The following is a 17,152-nucleotide window of genomic DNA, read 5'->3' on the forward strand; positions in this document are numbered from 1 at the left end:
CTCCAAGTCTGAAGTTGCATTAATTGCATCTACTGCCAGCATTGCTAAGACTTCAGGTTTAACTAGCAGGTTTGCCCATTTCAGACGCCTCATATTAATTCATGGAATTAGATCAAGGGTTATTAGATCACCTTCAGGGTGGGATGGGGCTTTGTCTGCTCTGATTTCGAAAACCACAGCTAGTGGGTTGTGATCACATATCCCTTAGTGTGTGCCATAGCTCACAATTAATTAAAACATAATCAATACGGCTTTGACTAGAGCCATTATTGAAAGTAGGTCCACCGTCTCTGTCTGACTGGGTTCTGACGTTTATGGCCCTCAAACCTTTCTCTATAGAGAGGGAGTTCATCTGAATTACGGCTTCGGTCCATTTTTTTATTGGAGTTAGATCTAGTTTCGGGATACTCCACAGCTCGTCTTCAGCATTATAGAAATTAGAGTTCCCGTTTAAGAGTGGTTCAAAAGTCAGGTTAAAATCACCTGCTAATATTACATCTATGCCCCTGGAATGCTGGTCAAGCAATGAATCTAGGGCTACCAACATGTCCGACTTCTTTCCCTTGGTACCCCTCGCATAGATGTTATACACATCGAGCTTTTTGCCATCACCCCATGATAATCTAACTGCTAGTATGTCCTTATTATAAAACTCTGAAACCTGCACCACAAAGCCAATATCTTGGCGGACCCAGACTGATAGGCCACCCGATGGTCGGCCTTTTCCACCTGCGATCGCAGATACATAAAAATTCAAATAGCCTATACAGTTAATTGGTTCCATTGCCCAGGGTTACTGAAACAGACACACATCATACCCAGAGACGAAGGACTGCCATTCAGGGGAGCTAGTCTTAGAACCCAAGCCAGCTATATTCCATGACAGCACAGACAGGGAGGTCCTTAATGTCCTCCCTGGGGGCAATATAGGCATAACATTTATTGGACCATTAGGTATACCACTAACTCTCTTATCCATCGTTATACTAACCTCGTGGGCAGTAGGGCTCAAAGACTTATCAAAATCTGTTAGACTAGAGACTTCCATCGAATACAATAAACTGTTAACTACCGACATAATGCTCAAATTGATTGTCTCCTCTCTAGGCTGGTATATGATGCTACAACCGTTTATGCCAGATTGTATAGCTCTCTGTGGTTCTATATACAGTCAGTCATTGGAATCAAGGTTTGAGGTGCCTTCTAAGGAAGGAACGCCTAACCCCGAAGAGGAGTCAGAAACAGAAGAGGAACGTCTGAATTGTATTTGAGAATTGTCTGGGGAGGATGTACGAAACTCTAGAGCCAACAGATTCTCAACCAGGTCGTAGTCCTTCAATATTAATTCTATAGAATCAAGAGAGTTCCCTGGAAAAGAGAGTCTTCGTGCTCTTAGTATGTCTTCTCTAATAACAGAACAACATCCACTGACATGTCAAATCCAATGGATTGCCTTGTTTGTGAGGGAGTCCCCGCTTTCTCTTATATTCCCGCTAACACATTTGGGGACATTAACCATAAAGATCCTTGGGGGCTGGTGTACCTCTCTTTCCGCGAGTCTACTTTGATCATAGTGCCTAATTTGATTCTGTAATATGTCTGGTTTTAGGGTGGATACATAAGTGGGACCACCCAATGGTATAGATTATTTTCTAAGACCGTTTATTCCTCCATTGACTCTGCTAACTTGATGTGGAGCAGGAATCTTAGGCCAGGTATCCGTAGCGGTTAATGCAGTATGACCTCCCTGGCTAGGTCTTTGATTATGTTGCTCCGAATGATTTGCTCTGTGGCTGCAGCTTATTGAACAGGGAGAAGACCTATGAGATAGAGTATCAACCTTCGTAGAAAGTTCAAACCAATTTCTGACATATTGAAGAAACTTCCAGTTTTAGCTCGGCTATAAAAGCGGGCAGCCCCTGTAGTTCAGCAGTATTATGGGTTTGAGGTGGTGAGGGAGTGCCACATGGTATCACTACTGGGTTGGTTGTAACCTTGTCTACCCTATCATGCTCCTGCAAATCTATAAGGAGTCAGAACCTGTTTGCGCAAACAACCCTTATATTCTCTTCCTCAGAGGGACCAGCCTTACTTTCCCGTATAATACTACCTACCCCGGTCTGTCCTTCTTTATGGGGCTCTAGCGTATCTCCCCTACTCGTTTTGTGGAACATTACAGGTATTGTTATCTGTTGAGCTATGGTGTTTTTAGCTACAAGGGGGGGCAGGGGGACATATCTTTACTGAGAATTTGGGTAGATGTTTCACTAGATAGGATACCCTCGCATTCACTTATCAGTGAGTCTATCCTATCCAGAGTGCAATCATTTGCCCTTTGCTCACCCTTTTTTCCCTTACAGTCTCTACCACTCTGTCCCCCTCCCACAGCTTCAACGGTCCCATCAATGGTTTTTCTTTTCCCCATACTTGAGCTCAGCCCTTATAAAGTTAGTATAAATGTCTTAGTTTCTCAATCAGTCAAATATGGGCGGGAGACCGGTAAAACAGAATGAGACTCCTTCCTTGGACTGGACAAGAAAAGTAAATGAATGCTCCAATACAGTTTCAAGTCTTAGGGAATTACTATAAAACTCACCCAACTCGGGGGATAAAGTACCGACAATGTTCACTGTTCCCACTGCCTTTCAGATGTCGGTTTGCAGAACCGAAAGCCCTGACCTAGCACAGCCTCCTCCGGGCTATTAAGGGCAAGGACAGGCCCGCCCTTGGCCCGGGCTTTGGCCGGCCACTGCCCGAGCACGTCCCGCGCTGCGGGAGCCCGCTGACGATTAGATGCAGCTCCTCCAGGGGCGAAGGTAGTGATGCGCGCTGTGGCCGAAGCATGAGGGGTTGTGGTGCGGAAAGTCCTTGCCCCAGCTAGTCTCCTGGTGTGAGTGGCAGCGAGATCAATAAGGCGGGTGTCCCGCGCTGTGGGACCCCACTGACGATTAAATGCAGTGCCTCCAGGCACGAAGGTGGGGATGTGCGCTGTGGCAGAAGCGCGAGGGGTTGTGGTGCGGGAAGTCCTGGCCCCTGCTGGTCTACCGGTGTGAGTGGCGGCGAGATCAATTAGGCAAAGTGATGTATTCATACACATTTTATGTATTTAGAATGTGTAATGAAGTTATTCATTTTAACAGATTTATTGTGGCTACACACAGGACATATTTACACACAAATAACAACAACATAATTGACTTGCACCTCAATATTTAAACAATTAAACTTTTATGACTTTATTACTCAATTTTTTTTAATGAATTTATTGATGCTTTCAAATTCACCAGCAAGGGAGAAGGATCCATCTTCTGAGTCTAAAAATACTTGCCTAAGGGGCATATGTAGGTAATTTCGAATTTGCGACTCGGAAAATGCGATTTTTGGCAAATCGCAAAATCGGATGTAGGTAAAAAATCGCTAGTTTTTGGCGATTCTCAAAAATTCGCAGATTTTTTGTGCGATTACTCAAAGAGCGATTCCTTATTAGCTAATTCGCTAATAAGGAATCGCAAAAACAGGAAAGAGCAATTCAGGTGCAGAATGATGACATCACAACCAGGAAGTGTGAGTCTCCATGCTGCACCTAATTGCCTGCACCTGTCCTAGAGTCAGTTGCTGGCTGAGAGACAGAGTGGAGGGATTGTGGAATTGGCTCTGACTTTAAACTGAGCAAAATGGAATCACAGGGTACAGAAAAGCAAGGTGGAGAGAAGCAGGCAGAAGAACAATGCAGAAAAAGGAAGCAGAAATTTTCTGAGAGGGAGTTGGAGGTATTAACAGAGGAGATGGTGAGGCAACATGACCTTCTGTTTGGAAAAGCCTCACTTCGTGTGCCTGAAGCCAGAAAGAGGAAAATATGGGCAGACATACAGGAAAAGGTAAATGCAATTGGCGTTACCCATCGTACCATCGATGACCTCAGGAAGCAGTGGTACGATATGAGGCAAAGGTCCAAGGAGATGGTGGCCACGAGATTGTCAGAAGCCAAAGCAACTGGAGGTGGGAGCTCCACTACACCTGAGCCGACGCCCCTGGAGGAGTTGGTGGAGACAACCCTAATGCCTGAGGCAGTGATGGGCGTGGCTGACCTGGACAGCTCTGAAACCATAGACACCACATAAGGTAAGATGCATGCCAAAACCACCCAATGGATTCCCATCCCACCCAAACTCCAAAATCCACATGCATGAATAGGAATCCGGGCCATGTTTTTAGTAATACCCAGTGAAGCATATTGGGAAATGTAGTCCTATGTTAAGTAAATAGGGGCAGATATACATACAAAGGGTATATTGGGAACAGCTCCAATAGCAATATGTAAAGTACACAAAATAGACAAGCAGGCATGTAAATAGTGTTGTCATAAATCTTTATAGAAAAAAAAGAAAATTCACACAACTCATGTTTGATTTTTTGGGCAGATGGACCAACAACACAGGACACTGTTGCAGCAGTGGGAGAGTCAGCTTCAGCAGAGGACCAGGTAGGGCAGGAGAGCCAGGGTGCCACACGTGACACACCTTCTGTGCAAGCCAAAAGGCGCAAAATAGTACCTGCATTAATACAAATGCAATCTGGGTCCACAGATGCTGAAGACGAAACACAGGCTGATGCATCACCTATCACAGCTCAGGGCAGATCCCAAACACCCACATCCAACACGACTGGCAGTGGAGCCAGACAGAGGGCACGGAACAACACCTGCAGTGCCACAACAGGTTCTGAGTCCATTTTTGCTGGGCTGGCGGGCTAAATGTTACATGTGCAGCGCCTGCAAAGCAAAGGCATATCGTCAATTCAGCGTCAGGTGGCGCAACACAATCGGCGAAAGTCAGAGGTGAGAGTTGGCATCAGACAAATAGCAACAGCAACAGAGGCACATTTAAATGAAGCTAGGATTTCTAGGTGGGCCCAGCACAGGGACCACCGACGCTTAACAACACGGCTGGACCAATTTGCAAGGGCTGTGAGCCGCCATTCTACAGCCATATCCATGCTTTGTAGAAGAACAGTGAGCATGCAAAATACAATGACACACTGCTGTTACGATGTTGCCAAGAGCCTGGTGCAGGTAACTCATTCACTTGATCAGCTGCGTGCTGCTGTAACTGGGGGAATTGTTACGCCAGGTAGCATAGACAGTGATGGCCAATCAAGCAGAAGCACACACACCTACTCCACCGATACCAGCTGAAAGGCGTAGGAGTGGCCGTCAGGGCAGAGGTTTGGACAACAACACCGAAAATACAGAACAGGCTGACGGTGATGCATCAGGACGTTCATGCCGTAGGTGAAGGAGCAGAATACACAATGGTATGTTGTGAAGCAACACATCCCATGAGGACTTACGTTCATGACATTTGGGCACTGTGTGAATATGAACACATGCAAATTTCAGACTTACAATCTTATTGTGTAACATTGCATATCCTGCATTTAAGGAAGTAACATTTTTTGTGAATAACAACATTGGGCATTGTGGTTTATTCTCTTACCTAGTAGTTCTGTGTGATGTCATCACGTCGCATGCGCCCAGCAGCTGCCCAAGCTCCTCCTGCACGTCTGCGTTGGGGGGCTGGTTCCTCCTCATAGGATGTGTCGGAGTCAGTCAGATCCACTGTGGTGCCCTTCTTGATGGCAATATTGTGTAGCATAGCTCAGGCCACCACTATCTTGCAACATGTCTCTGGACTGTACTTTTGTGGAGGCAGCGGAAACGGCTTTTCAGGATTCCAAAGGTTCTCTCTATGGTGGCTCTTGTGGCTCTGTGGGCAGTGTTGTATCTCCGCTCAGCAGCTGTGGTTGGATTTAGGTAGGGCCTGAGAATGTAGTCACGCACAGCATATGCACTGCCTCCTGCATGGAAGAAGAATGGTGAACTTTAGTGAGATGTTGAAAGTTGGAACATTTCATACTACTGTTTGTGAGTGCCATGTAATTACCTAGCAGGTGTCCCTCTCCAAAATCGCCATTTGTAAGTCTACGATGTAAAGCACAGTGTCTAAAAATGAAGGAATAATGAGTGCTCCCTGGAAATTTAGATACGATATCGGTGATGAGATTGTTTGCATTGAAGACTACCTGGATGTTAATTGAATGGTATGATTTTCTGTTTCTGAAAACATACTCATTGTGTGATGGGGGACAGTGCGACATGTGTTCCATCTACACAGCCAATCACGTGGGGAAATTGGGCAGTTTGATAAAAATCTTGTTTGGTTTGGTCAAGTTCCTGCTGTGTGTTTGGAAATTTGATGTGGTTGTGCATCCTCTGCATCATAGCATTGAGAAAAGCATGAAAGAAACGTGAAAGTGCGCTCTGGGACACCCCTCCCACTGCCGCAATTACCCCCTGGAAACTCCCTGACGCAAGGAGGTGCAGTGAGCACAACACCTGTATGTGTGTGGGAATGGTGTGGGCCCTGTATGTGGGGTGCTCAAGCATGGGTGTCAGCTCTTCTATCAGCTCCAGGATATTTTCTGGATGCAGCCTGTAGTGCACATGGATGTCCTCCTCAGTGCGTTGGAAGAGGGTGATGCGTGTCCTGTAGATCCTCTCCTTGCGTCTCCTTCTCTTTTCAACCTGTCGGATGCGCAGCCTCCTGGCTATAACATAAAGCCCACCCATTGTGAGAAGCCACTGAGGCATTATGGGCCACTTTATATAGGTTGCACCTGGTTACCACCTGGTCAGAGTTGGTGGTAATTGAGAAGTGCAAAATTGCGATTTTCGTAAATTCGCAATTTGCGAATTTTTCCTACATTGGAAATTGCGAATTCGCATTTTTGGTGACGGTATTTGCGATTTTCGCAAATACTGATACGCAGATTGCGGATTCGCAAATTTATTCGCAGAACCCATTTCTCGCAAAATTGCTAATCACAAATTTTGCGATTAACAATTTTGCATGGAACATTTCATACCTACATAGCATAACACACTTTTGCGTTCGCAAACACCAGTAATTCTGCGAATTACGGCGTTTGCGAATCGCAAAAACCTACCTACATATGCCCCTAAATGGAAACCATGTAAGGAAGACACCACACTTTTGAGGCTCATTATGATGTCAGGCAGAAAGCGTCCTCCCGACAGTTGTAATCTCCTTGACCTCATCGGAGCCCTTCCGACCGACTCAGTCAGGTTACATTCCCACCACCCTATTATGATGTGCGCGGTCAGATTGTAAACCGCCAGTCATTCTGAATCGGTTCCGAGCGACTCGGAGGGAATTCCTATCGGGTGAAACCTCATCGTACATCCCTACGGACAGCGTTCCCGCCCTCGGGATTACGACGACGATTTCCAACGGCCTTTCTGCGTTGGCCTGTCCGAGATAAAAAGGCTGGCAGAAAGTGACTTTGGGGGCCCATGGCAGGCACCCCTATGCCACACGGTCTATGGTTGATGGCCGATTGGGTACCTAAGGGAACCCCCTGTAAAACCCTGCACTGTGTGGCAGGCACTGTGGGGTGCCTGCGACAGGGTGCAGGATTTTCCCCAACATCCCATTTCCCATAGGAGCCTGTGTTACTTCCAGTTGTCGGGCGGAACACGAGCTCCAATAGGGATTAATGGGACTCCGACCAAACAGTGTTTGGTCGCATCATAATCCGACAGTCATTCATAACTGCCGACCACAAGTCAGTTGGTCCAGATTCCTAGTCAGTGTCGGGGGAAGGATTTCCACCCGACATTGTATTGAGCCCCTTAGCCTTTGTCCCTTATTTTTTAAATAACAGACAATGCTTAGAAATACTCATTAAATACATCTAGGGCCATATGTAGATAATTGCCATTTACCGATTCTAAAATACCGAATTTTACCGATTCTGTATTTCAGAATCGGTAAATGGTATGTAGCAAAAAATTCTACGGTAATGATCGGTATTTTAGAATCGGTATTTAACGATTCGGTAATTCCCATTCATTCCTATGGGCCTGGGCCTGGAGGCCCATAGGACTGAATGGGAATTACCGAATCGGTAAATACCGATTCGGTGATAGGGGGAACACATTCAAGGGTGGCAGGGTGTCACATTGACACCCTGTTGCAACCCTCAATCGTGCATGTGTGCACATGTGGCACACATACATGCCCTAAGGGCATGTATGTCTGCCACATAGCACAGTTAAAAAAGCACAAAATTGCTTTTTTTAAGGTTTTCGATATTTTCCACCAACTTGTAGTTGGTGGTAAATAACGAATCCTTAAAGCACATAAGCACTCTTATTTTTTTTTTTTTTTACTTTTTATTTGCAGGATAGAATCGCATAGAATTATACAGTACATTCAGGTCATATAGGTTGCGGTGCAATGAAATGTTTACAGTACTGAACATGCTTATGGAACATTTTTTTTAATTTTTTTTATTTTGTTGCATTCCCAACTCAACCCACCCAACTCCCCCCACCCAGTTCCCTCCCCAGGCAGTCGTATATAGTCTTATCAGTTGTTATATCTGCATGGCGGTACTTCTCGTGACGGTCTTTTATTTAGGCTGGATTGTTGTCGTAACACCTTTCGGGAACATACAAAGCACATTCCAAATACATCTCATCTACCTCTATGTAGAGTGCACCCGTGCCAACCCCTGGGCTATTCCATCCGGAACGGCTGTGTGCTCGGCGAGTCTGAACATGTATTGTCCCGTAACAATCATCACATCTCAGTTGGCCACAGACAATGTCTCAGACACCTCCTCCCCACCAATCGTTTCAAAGGACAACATCATGGCATTCCATTCTAACGATATAGGAGTCTTTCTCAGGCCTTTACGCTCCTCTAGCTGTAGTGCCAACCCTTCTGCCTTACCCCATCTCACCACTTCCGTCCTCCATACATCAGTGTCAGGTGGCCTACTCGACTTCCACCTCATGGTAATAGTGCGCTTAGCGAGCAGTATTGCAAGGTCGGCGAACCTTGTGGCTACACTTTTCCTCCTTTCCGGAGGCCCTAAGCCCAGTAAGCTAAAGACTATGGTGTCATATGGCCTATTAGGGGTTACCCTGCGCAGGGCATCGTGTATCGTCTTCCAGTAATATCCTATTTTCGGGCAATCCCACAACATGTGTACTAGCCTCGCATCTTCTAAGCCACACCGGGGGCATGAGTCAGGTGTGTCCGGGAACATTACATGTAGTCGGTGTGGTGTGAGGTATGCACGGTGTAGAATCATGAGTTGGATGAACTTAAATTTCGGATTCCGCGATACTTTCTTGGGGAATTTAAGGATACGTTCCCATTCCTTCTCTCGAATCTCCCGTCCCACGTCCCTTTCCCATGTTTCTCTCAGTGGCTGTAGCAAAATCGCTCTCCAGGCACGTATACCATTCGTGATCCACTTTGTTAAATGACTACCCGATCCCATCAGGTACTGCATTGTAAGTAATGTGTTTATACCTGGCTCATCACCTTCTGGCGACCAAGTCTGTGTGAGGTATCGGCGCACCCCCGCATGTAGCAGGAACGATCCCCCAGGGGCACGGTGTGCCCTGCGGAAATCTTCAAAGGTCATCAGTACACCCTCGCCGAAAAAGTCACCTACCTGCGACACACCCGCATCGGCCCATACTGCGAGCTCCCGGGTGGATAATAGTCTCGTACCCAGTGGGATCCCCAGCAATGGTATAGTTGGAGCATAGCAGGAGGCAGAGGATGTGTATTGTACAGCCCTTCTCCAGCAGGTAAAGGCGATCTTGAGTAGGGGAGGAGACTGCCCGGGGATCACAGCTTTTGGGAGCAACAGTGTGTATGGCACCTTTCTCCCTGTCAGTTTCAGTCATATCTATTTCATGCAGGTTGCGACCCGCAATCCAATAAGCCAGCCACTGCAGCTGACATGCATAATAATATGCCAATAGATCCGGGACTCCCATCCCGCCTTCCACTGTAGGTAGCTGCAGCTTGGCTAGGCTAATACGACGTCTACCCTGCCCCCATACCAGCTCCGTCAGCATTGTGTTCAAGGTCCGAAATATAACAGCTGGCGCCAAAAAGGGTAAATTCGTGAAATAGTAAAGGAGCCTGGGGAGCACTGCCATCTTAGAGATGGCCACCCTGCCTGCCACCGACAAAGGTAACGTGGTCCAAAATTGCACCTGCGCTTTCAGCGCTGTTACGGCTCTGCCCAGGTTGCCGTCAAGCATGTCTTTTGCTTCTCTATAAATCTGTATCCCTAGGTAACGGAAGGTTGTCTCGGCCATCTCAAAGTTATAGGGGGGAAAAGGCAAGGGGTCACGTGCCTCAAGAGCAGTGAAATAGTACCCGTACGACTTAGACTCGCTGATCGCAAGGCCCGAAAGTGCGCTAAAGGCCTCAAAAATACCCGGGATGGGATCTAGATCACACTGTAGGTCTCTCAAGTAAAGGATAATATCATCCGTGTATGCCGATACCACATGGGTCGTTCCACCTCTCCTGATTCCTCTGTGTTGCGCTTTTTGTCGAAGTTTGCACAACAACGGTTCGAGTGCTAGTATGAACAATAAGGGGGATAGCGGGCAGCCTTGCCTGGTTCCCTTCGCTATGTCCAGTTGTGGTGATATACATCTGTTTGTGCGGACCCGAGCCGTAGGGCAGGTGTTTAATAATCGGACCCAAGCAATGAAATCAGCTGGGATTCCAAACCTCTTGAGCGCCGCAAACATATAATCCCACCGGAGTGAGTCGAATGCCTGACGTATATCCAGGGAGATGCAGCCCTCAGCCGCAGTGGGTGAACGTTCATGGAGCATAAGTTGGCTGAGCCTCCTCAGGTTCATCGCTGTGCTCCTGCCAGGCACAAAACCACATTGGTCTGGGTGGACTAATCTCGGGATATGCTGAGCTAGTCTCGTCGCTAAGACCTTGCTCAGGATCTTGTGATCAGTATTTAACAAGGACAGAGGCCTATAGTTAGCTAGGTATAGACTATCTCTACCCGGTTTAGGCAGCGAAACAATTAGGGCCTGTAGTGAGGTCTGCGGCAGTCCTTGTGCTTTCTTCGCTGCGTTGAGCACCACGTGCAGACGTGGAGCCAACAGGTCTATATACGCCCCATAAAACTCCGCTGGCAGACCGTCGGTGCCAGGGGTCTTATTCCTCGGGAGAGCTCGCATAGCCTGTCGTATCTCTGCGACCGTGATGGGTCGTGCTAGTCCCTCACTCTGAGCCCCTCCAGGCGCGGTATCTCAAGCCCAGTCATGAACTCCTCGAACGCGTCTTCCGACATACGTCGGTGCGGTCCATACAATGCTCCATAGTATTCTCGAAAGGCAGTGTTTATATCAAATTGTGTCTTGGCCAGCTTCCCAGTCTGGTCCCTAACCTCTAATATGGGAGTGGGAGCAGGGTTGTCTCTTATCAATTGAGCCAATAGGGGCCCTGATTTCTCCGCGTGCGCATGTAGTTTGCAAGTGTATTCTTTGTAATCCAGGACACGTAGTTCCTCTAACAGCTCAGCGTGTTGTATGTGGGCCTCCTGTAACGGTGTAAAGTGCAGATTCGTACCCGCCGCCTCACTCTCCAACATGGCCAGTCGTCCCTCTACCTCACATAGGGCCAGATGTAGGTCAGTCGGTAACGGCCGAAAATCGGTATTTTCGGCCGTTACCGACCGGTATATGGGTGACAGGTGTGTAGGGGGCATTATTTTAACGAATCGGTAAAATTACCGATTCGGTAATTTTACCGATTCGGTAAAATAAAAAAATCGGTAAATTTACCGATTCTGAGGCACCGAGATGTAGGTGGGACTCCTCAGAGTCCCAGAGGCCTTACAGAATTGGTATTTTACCATCAAATCCAATTTGATGGTAAAATACATATTCCGGTGTGCATGCACATGTGTGCATGCACACCTATGCCATGTGACAGGCAGACCTGCCCTTAGGGCATGTATGCCTGCCACATGGCACCCAAGCCTGTTTTGGGGGTGCCAGAGGGTGTCAAAGTGACACCCCCTGCACCCTTGTGCAAATCGGTATTTACCGATTCTGTAAACACCGAATCGGTAATGCCCATTCATTCATTCAAAGCCCATAGGAATGAATGGGCATTACCGATTCGGTATTTACCGAATCGGTAAATACAGAATTCTTCAGAATCGGTATTCCAGCACATCTGGAATACCTACATATCCACCCCTTAGATTTACCGATTTTAAATTACCGAATCGGTAAAATTCGGTATTTAAAAATCGGTAAATCTATTTTACCTACATCCGGGCCTAAGTCTCTCAATTACCATGTGCCTCATGCCCGTTCTTATGTTCATTGCCTCCCCCCTGATGGATACCTTAAAGGCATCCCATTCAATTTGTCGCGTGCTGGCCGTGTCAGTATTTATACGGAAATATTGTGTGATTGCGTCTGCGAGGGTTGCCTTAAAGACAGTATCCTCAAGTAAGTCCGGGGACATGCGCCATGTTGGTATAGGCGTGGGCATTCTGCCCCACTGTACCGTGACCTCCACTGGATTGTGGTCTGAGAAGGTCTTGACCATGTGCTCCGAAGTGGTCACCGCATCCAGCAATGTCGTGGTGCAAAACATATGGTCTATTCTTGTGTGTAATTTATGGGGAGGGGAAAAAAAGGTATACTCTTTATCCAGTGGGTGCATACGCCTCCAAATGTCAGCCAGTTCCCATCCTACTGCCCACTGTGAGAGTGCGTCCGCCTGTCTCCTACATTCAGTAGCCTGTAATGGTGGGTGTGACCTATCTAGAGTTATGTCTAGTACTGCATTAAAGTACCCTCCAATTATCCATGTGCATTCCGACCAGTCTGCTATCACCCTATTAAGCGCAGCTAGAAATTCCAACTGGCCTGTATTCGGCGCATACACGCATCCAAACACCACAGGGGAACCATCCAGCAATCCGCTGACTAGCACATACCTGCCCTCTGGGTCTAGCCTCTCCTCCACCAATTTAAAAGGAACCGAGTTCCTGAACCATATAGCCGCCCCTCGGGAGAACACAGAGTAAGTAGTAGCAAACAGTTGCCCCTTCCACTTCTTTAGCAATTTAGTACTTTCGTCCTTGTTCAAATGTGTTTCCTGTAAGCATGCCACAGCGACACGCCGCCTGTTGAGTTGCGCTAACACCCGGTGTCTCTTATGGATCGAGCCCATGCCCCGCACATTCCAGGTGCACATTTTGTATTCGCTAAGAGTCCCCATGGTAATCTGCGACAGACATAAACAGCATTTCCCGCCCTGTTCCAAGTATATGTACGAAGCAAGCCATGAGTGCCAGAAAAACAAGTAATCCCCAAACATCAAGGTCCCCACTCAAAAAAACATGAGGTCCAAACACGTGCACCAACCGGGGTGACAAACAGACTGAACCATTGCTGCGCCCTGGGGGTGTGGTTCCGCTCCTCCTTGCCTGGAACCCGCCGAAGGCATTACAGCGCGCCCTGGCAAGTATTCATACCCCCAGCCCCATCTGTCCCACCCAAGGTCTTACATATATCCTGTACATTACCAGTCGGAGTCTTCTCGAGTCCCGTTCAGAGTTAATTTGCCTCCTGTGCAGTTATTTTCGGGAAAAGTTGCAAGCTATCCGCAGAGCCCGACACCTCAGTTCGGGTATCAGAGGCGCTATCAAAGGCCGGCCCGCCTCTGGCGTTGTGGGCAGCCAACGCAGTCTCAGTCAGTCGGGCCCCCTCCTGGGTCCTCCGCATCTCGGGCGTGGTCTCTGGGCCGTGCGCTTCATCCTCCTCCTCGTGTGTGTCGCTCGCATTGGTCCGCTGCTCCTCCCGACACGACGGCTCCCCTGTCCTTTCCTCCACAAGCGGGTCTTGTGAAGTAATCGGCGTCAGTGTCACCTCCATCCATTCTGCCGCCTCTTCAGGCGTATCAAAAAAGAGTGATTTGTTGTCATGAATTATTTTCAGGCGGGCTGGGAACAGCAAAGCATATTTCAGATTTCTGGCTCTCAGTCGTCTTTTCACTCCCATAAACGTTGACCTGGCCCTTTGTACCGTCGGGGTGAAGTCTGGGTATATCGACACTGTCTTATCCTCAAATCGCAATGGTGCCTTTTCCCGTGCCACTCTCAGTACTATGTCTCTATCTTTATAATTCAGCAAACGTGCTATTAGAGGTCGTGGTGCCGCCCCCGGTCGTGGTGGTCTAGCCGGTATCCTGTGCGCCCTCTCCACACTATATAGGGGCGTGAGTTCCTGTGGTCCCGCAATTTTCCTCAGCCAGTCTACGACAAACTGCGTTGGGTTCCTCCCTCACTGCGCTCCGGAATACCTAAGATTTGCACATTATTGCGGCGTGCCCTCCCTTCCGCATCGTCCATCCTCTCCCAAATTAGCTTCAGCTGCTTCTCCATGTTTTCCATTTTTGTGGAGTGCTCCGTCTGTTGTGGTACTAGGTCATCTAGTGCCAGCTTGTGTTCCGTGACTCTCTCCGCAAGCTTGTTATGATCAGCACGCAGTAGCGACATACCAGTTGCCATGTTGTCCATTCGTGTTTCGAGCGCCTCTCTGGAAGCCCTGATCTCAGTCAGGATGAGGTCCAGCTTAGCCTCTTGGGAGTCCTTGCCCGTTGGAAGCACCATTTCTTCATTCGAGGAGGCCAGCGGGTCCTCAGAGCCAGTAGACTGTAGCACCAGACTGGCACCTCTCTCGGGCATCTTGGTCCTGTTTCTGCCCATAATTCTCGCTGCCAGGTTGGCGGTGTTTATTCACCCTGGGTGATCCCGTTCCTGCCCACCACAAATCGTCGTAGACGCCACACGCTCCCTAGGGCCAGCTGGTAGTGGCTCGTGGTCCCGCGTGTGGACGGGCGCAGCGCCACGCTGGTTGTCCGTTCCGGGCCCACCCCGGGTATCTCTCGGATCCAGCCAGGGGGTCCGCCACGCAAGAAGCAGGGCCCAGCCGCTCGCCACATAGGAAGGCTCAGTGTGTAGTATCCTCCCCACCTCCGATATATACTATGCAATCCTCTTCGCCGTCGCCTCAGGGTCACAGCCGTGAGGAGTCGCCCTCACCTGCAGTGGAACCACCAACCGTAGCGGGCAGCGATGGTAGTACTCAGCCCAGCGCCCGTGTGAACCAGCATTAGCGGCCGGTCTCCCTCCCTAGTTCCAGTGGCCGCCGGGGTATCCACCCCTCCGTCTCAGTGGGCCCTAGCGCTGTCAGCGCCCTCAGCACTCTCAGGGTATGTGCCGCCTCAGGTCGCACTTTCAAGAAACCTCTCAGTGACCACAACGTAATGGCGGCGTCCTGCTTGCAGTCAGTAGAGCCGCCCCAGCGCCAGTCATCCACAATGTCCAGGTCACCGCCTGGTATCCTGGCAGTCACCAGACAATGCCGTGAGCAGTCCAGTAGTGCGCCCGGTGGAGTCACACGCACACACACAATGCCGGTCCCACGCGGCCTGCCAACGCAGATCGGCTCATTCGCTGTAGCACCTCGTGGACAATGGCGTCTGCAGCGCTTAGTGAAGCCCCGTAAGGGCCATGAGACGTCGTGCCAGGTGTGCAACGAGATGCCAGGGATCCGGGCTAGTGGGTGCTCCGGCGTATGTGGCTTCCTCCCCTCTCTGCCGCCCTCTGCATTAGCCTCCCCAGCAGGGCTCACCTCGCGTTGCCTTTCACACTACTGGAGACCGCGGCTCTTTCTGCGTCACTAGGCCCCTCCAATCTCAGACGCTCCGATCGCCGTTCGTTGAGCCCCGGTGTTAAATCGCAGCAGTAAATGTCGTATGGTGGTACAAGGCTCCAGATGTGAACATCAGGAGCGCCCCGGCATAGGCGACTCTCCCTTCACTCCGCTGCCCTCCGTGTAGCCGCCCTGGCAGGGCTCACCCCGCTCGGCCGTTCCCATTATGGGAGACCGCGGCTGCGTGTCCGGCGGTAGGCCTCACACACCTCGGGAGCTCCAACTGCCCGTGTGAAATCTTGCAGGACTTAAGGCTCCGACTGTGGCGCTCTAGGGTCCCTCCGTCGTCACCAGACCTGGGTGGGATGTAGGGGCCGTCCGGGGTACAGGATATACAGCTTGTGTTACCGGGCAGAGGACGGAGCTAACTCAAGAAGCGTCCGCCATGCTCGGCTCTCGGCCACGCCCCCACATAAGCACTCTTAAATGTGCTTCCTACATACCATCTACCAATTCGGTAAATAATGATTCAGTAAATACAGAATCGGTAAATACCGATTCTGTATTTACCGAATCATCACCTACATTGGAAATGGCTCAATACCAGTTGGTAAGCGTGAATTTTTCCGAATTTCGGGTTTACCGAACGGTAATGAGCCACCTACATCGGGCCCTTAATGTTTCCAGATATGCTACAGAACAACAACTCAAGAACCAGGTATATAGTTTGACACTGACAAAATATATGCCAGTTACCTTAGATTAAACTCAGTAACATTTGCATCCCTCCATGACTGAGAGGACATTTACTGATAATAGTCTCACACCACACCAATATTCAGACAACTTGCAAAGCAGGTCTCTCCATTATCAGTTTATGTGTAAGACTACAATATACCCACTGAGGGCTTGCTCTGCTGCAGCAGATGACAGGATGAAATAACTAATAAAGGATTAAGCAGACATATTAATGTGATGAGAAACAATCTTACCTGTTGGAAATTGGATGTAGTCATTTACATGCCTGAGCATAACATCAAAAACCTGGCTGACGAGAGCAGAAAAAAGTGGCAGCTGAATTTAATTAAAGCTTTTAACAGTGTACTGGAAGGAGCCGGTAGAACAGAAACACTGCCATTATTTTCACAATAAGTGGGATGGCTGTTGGATATCTAAAGTCCAGCTACAGTTCTGTGTTGTTGGGCCTATACTTAAATGGTGGTACTTTTAAAGCATCAATGATGTGCCTTTTACAGCATTGTTTCGATATCAGGAAGTGCTTTGTAGACTTTTCCTTGATGTAACCTGAATCTTCTCCCCTGTACTGGTGGATGGACATATCTGTAAAACAGAAACACTATATAAAAACAATTCTGTTTTAAAAATGGTTGTTATATGTAGGATTAAATGTGAATTCATACAACATATAATATAATATTTCACATATCAATTTTTCAAGAATATTTTTTAACATGTTTTAATTCGTTTTACTAACTCCCTGGAAAAATTGTGTAATACTAGTCTTAGATATATATTTTGGCTATAACTGAA

This window comes from Lissotriton helveticus, chromosome 9, assembly GCF_964261635.1.
Source record: "Lissotriton helveticus chromosome 9, aLisHel1.1, whole genome shotgun sequence".
Lineage (NCBI taxonomy): Eukaryota > Metazoa > Chordata > Amphibia > Caudata > Salamandridae > Lissotriton > Lissotriton helveticus.